This window comes from Chrysochloris asiatica, unplaced genomic scaffold (assembly GCF_000296735.1).
Source record: "Chrysochloris asiatica unplaced genomic scaffold, ChrAsi1.0 scaffold00217, whole genome shotgun sequence".
Taxonomy (NCBI): domain Eukaryota; kingdom Metazoa; phylum Chordata; class Mammalia; order Afrosoricida; family Chrysochloridae; genus Chrysochloris; species Chrysochloris asiatica.
In genome coordinates, this window is record NW_006408735.1 from 3,847,717 (window position 1) to 3,852,748 (window position 5,032).

Genomic DNA, 5,032 nt, shown 5'->3' on the forward strand with positions numbered 1-5,032 from the left:
TTAATATGTCCCGGCTGGAAGAGGGGCACCCAAAGTAGCTTTTATATCTTGAAACTCAGTTGGGTTCCTCGGGAAACCTCCCAGTTCTAATGAATATGAAAATAGGCAGGCAACTAACTCCACCCAGGGTCCCCCTCCGCCCCTACCCCACCCCCATCTTCCCCACTTACCGGGGCAGAGAGCATCTAGGCCTATGTTAGACAGACAGCTCCATTTCAGGCAAATGCCGGGAGGGACGAGGCCCCAACACCCAAGAACTTAGTCGCCGGGACTGTCGACTGGCATTTTGGAAGAGCTTGGTGAGATCGCAAAGTAGTTACCTTTCCACTCCCCACTCTCTGAGCCATCCAGCCTCCCGCCCGGCACCCCGTCGTCCCCACCCCGCCCCCACGCCGGCCACTCAATACCAGAAAGATTTAGAGGCGTCTTAAGAACTTGAAAGGAAGTATTGCTCTAAAGGTCTTTTATTTCATCCGTAAACCGTTTACGAGGAAGATCCACATTAATCCGAAGATCAAGAAACGGGATACATTGGCAGCTATTAACTGGGACTGCCGTGGTACAGGGGCGACTTCTGCTTGTTACGGAGGAGCTGGGCGTCCTGGCGCGCTCTGCGCTTTTTAAGAGGCCGTGGCCTGTCCTTTCTCTCAGGAATGCGGGGCGTGTGGACGTGGTGGCGATGGGTGTGAGAGGGAAGCCGAGAAAGAGGCACTGAAACGATTGACACCAATACCAACCTATTTCCCCACCCTCCTTCCCACCCCTCCCCTTCGTCCACGATTTTATCATTAGATGCAGATTATTTTAAGAAAGCCCGTTAGGAAAGATTCCTGCAAAGGAACCTTAATCTAGACCAGAGGAAGGACTTGTTAAGACCAAAGGGAGGTTTATGGGGAAGAGGAAGAAGGCCTTTAGTATGTTTTAAATTTTATTTATTCATTTTTATTTTTAAAGAGTCGCTGCAGAGTTCTTTGAAATTGACGTGCATAGAACGAGTGACGCGGCGCGCACGAGGATGTGCTTACTCTTAGGTCCGTGTCCCGGCCGCTGGCAGGGCCCAGGCTTCCTCTGATCTCTTGAAGGGGATCTGAGGGTTGTCGGGGAGCTGGTGGCTCCCTGCGGGCAGGGCAGCACCGCGGGGTTGGGTGTCTTCCGTGTGGCTCCTGGCTTTACTCCCCACCTCTGATGAGCCCGCGCCTCAGAGACAAGTATGTTCAGCGCCTTGGGCTCAAGATCAGGTATCCTAAACTGGCTAATCTGATTAATTGTGCCCACAAATTAGGGGCAAAGTTGCGCCTTTTCAGGTAGACCTGTGCTCCTGGGTCTTCACAGGCTTTTTCCCCACAGGCCGTCTTTTGCCCGTCGCTTCTCCCCAGACCAGACTGGCAATTCGACCAGGGCTTGAGGCCCTTGGGAGTGGAAGGGCTCTTGGGGCTGGTGAGGCCATGCACAACTTTAGTGTGTAGTGGATGGGTCCAGTGATTTCCACCACTTCGGGGGTCTTGACCGACCCATGTCGAATCGGCGAGACTGTTCGTGGCGGGGCAAAGTCCGCAGCTCAGTAACAACCAATGTGGAGCGCTTTGCCCTCCGCCCCTTGATGCTCTTTAGTCTTGTCCTAAAGAAGGGTCGCCAGGCGGACGAACCCCAGGCAGACGTCCCTGGGGCAGAATCATCAGCCACTGGGCCGGCTTTCCAGAAGAAGCAAAATCCGTTCACTTGTCCCTGCCCTCGGCGTGACCTTGAGTGTACGAACACTCTGGCGTATTCTATTACTGGATTAAATAGTTTCTTGATATTATTACTATCGCCGTAGAAGTCCAGCCATCACCCGCAGCAAATTGCTACATTTTAAGGGTCTTCCTCAAAGCAAAGTGTTCTGGGACTGTGCACCAGGAGAAAGCCAGGCTGAGTTGGTGTAGGAACTAGAAACAAGACTTAGTTGGTACTGGGTGGCTATTTTCCGGCCTGAACCCGAAAAAAAGGCCCAGGAAGTGCAAGCGACCTGGAGCCCTGCAGCACTCGGACCCTGCCAGAAGCAGAGGAGCAGCTGTGTGTTTTCTGAGCACTTTCTAGGCGATCCCTGGGCCGCCCTAGTAGAACGTTTGGTGTGGTCCAGTGATTTTCAGGCTCTCTCCTTTCCCCCGTGGCTCCTTCTTGCCTTCAGATCCTCTATTATCAAGAGGAATGGCCCTTTAATGTGTTTCTAAAATTCACAGAGGCTAGATCAACGCCTATTAAATGACTTAAGGAAACATACAACTCATAGCTATACTCGCAGTTATGTTGCAGAGCTCAATCAGCTTGTTTATAAATAATGCGTCTTAACCATATTTGATTTCAACTCATAGCAACCCTATAGGACAGATTAGAATTGCCCCATAGGGTTTCCAAGGAGGTAATCTTTGCAGAAGCAGATTGCCACATCTTTTTCCTTTATAGTTGCTGGTGGGTAACACTGATGGGTTTGAACTGTGTACATTTAAGCTTAGAGCTTAGAGCCATGGCTACTAGAGCTCTCTCAAATAACATTAATTGAAATAATAAATGATTTTGGCAAGTCCTGAGAAGGGAGAAGAAATCAGATTGGAAGCTCTTTTACCCTGCTTGAGATCCATCAAGGCTTATTCTGTTTGATGCTTTGATTTTAAACATATTGGAAATTGATTACAACACTTTTATAAATGCTCTGGACTACTCTACCAATATCCGACGAGTTTTCCACATGATCAGCAGCCTTTAAAAAACTTGGTGCTGTACTCCCACCCCTATCCAACCCTTCCCAGTTCCATCCAGTTGGCTTGGACAGTGTCCCTGCGACTACAGTTCTGAGAGCAGACCAACCAGCAAAAAACGGCCAGTTTATTGAGCCAGGCTCCAACTGGGATTTTATCTCAACAAGCTCAGCCTGTCTCCCATAGTTCTCTGTGCCACCCTTCTATTTTGCCTCTGAAAGTATTGTTCATCTCCTCTGGGGTGGAATTCTAAACTAAGGGTTGGATTCAGCTCCCCTTGGTTCATTTCAGTAAAGAAATCTACCGGCAATAAAGCTGTTGCGCCTCTTATTTTTATTTTAATTTATATATTTCTTTTCATTTGCTTAGCTCAGATACGAACTTTCCTGGTACACAGAACACTTGATATGGTGGAAATGAGGGGAGGAAGGGTTAGGAGAGGGACAGAGGTGGGGCGCCATGGATTTCAAAATTTAACAAAATCCTAAAATTCCAACTTTCAGATCTCTGGGCTCTGTGTAGTGTTGATGCTTCTTCACATCTCCTACCTGAGATTGAAACAAGGTGCCTAGGATCTGTGTCAGCAAGGAACGTGCAGACACAAGAAAGCAAAAGGGTGGTTTCTATTTCAAGATCTATTTCAGGTTCAAGTCGAAGCATTGATGAAAAAGTTTTCTTCTCTAGTAATGGAGGTATTTTGGAGCAAACTAGAGTACTCTTCAGCCATTACCAGTAGCTAAGAGAGTGGAAAAGCAATGATGAATCTGAAGCTCCAATTTAAAGTCATATATAACATTCCTTCACCCACTTTAGTTCTTTTTTTTTTTTATTATTAAGTGCCAATTCCCCAAAACACAGTGGTTTGAGGTATTTATTTTTAACATGTCATTTAATTCACTCCTTTAGAGTACAGAACTAAAGTAATTGCATCAGTTAAAAATATCAGAACCATCCACTTAAATGACTGTTTGAAGACCCCAACCATGGATAGTACTTCATTAGAAAATAAAGTTTGGATAAGGAATGAGGAATTGGCAGTCGTTCTAAGGCAGTTTGAATTGCTTAAAAAAAACAAAAAAACTTCTCACGAACTAAAAGCAGCCTTCAATGTACCTCCCCCCACCAATATATTTTAGGAAAAGAAAAACATTTCTATGTGCATACATCAAAACAGCAATAGAAGCATTGTGTAGACAATTCCAGTTCCTTTATTTCTCAACCTATTGAAAGAAGTCACAGTTATATAGTAATAGTGGAGATGTCAAGGTAGGATAGTAAGAATTTTAGACTTAGCACTATTTTTTGTAGTTAGAATTTGAAGCATATTATTATGTAAAGTTAGAAAAAAAAATGCATGCTCAATCTGAAGAACTGTGCCAAATGTAGAAAAGCAAGGGTATGGAGAAGGGGGAAGGGGAGGCTGAGATGCCAGGAAACTCTCATGAAAAAGTACTAAAATAATTGAATGCCATGTATTATGGCAAAAAGCCAGATGGTCTCGTGTTTGTGTGTTGCTCTGCTGTTGTTACTCTTCCCTGATTTCATGTTCAATCTTCCCACTGCTCTAGAGACATAACAGATAAAGAAATATTTTACATTAAAGCAGTTCACTCATTTTTATCAAAATAAAAATAAATTCACAAATCGGCTTTTATTTTAAATGTTTATTCTCATCTCTTATCTACTCTAGCAACCAAACCCACAAACTAATATATTACTTTGTTACAGTTTGAAACTTCTACCTTGTGAAAAATAATTACCTGAATGTTAATCAATTGTGTCAATCTTGATAAATGTGCTGTTGCAAAGCTGCCATAGATATCATTTATCTGTCATTTCACTAACAATATAATCTTGGTGTTTCCGAAATTCACACAATTTTTCAAAACCTGTGCTTGATTTTTAATTTCAGCTGGTTTCAGCAATAGCTTTTCCCAGTTTCCCTTATCTTAAAAGAAAAATGGACTCAACTTCTCTCCTAAAAGATCCAATTTAAATGTTAAAATTCAAGATGACTTTTCCCTATGCACTCTCCCACTTACCTAACATGTATTTGTTTTATTTACTATACAATTCATTATAATTACTATAAGATATTTTATTGCAAATATAAAAAATCATGCTTCTACCATGATAATCAATCACCTTTCTGGCTGTCATCATTGCTCCAGAAAGTTATGGATGCAATAATAATAATAATAATAATAAAGACCTTTGGGTTTTAGTTGTTCTATAACATACATATAAACCTTTAAATAAAGTCATATATTTTTTAAAAGTCATAAACAATTTTTAAG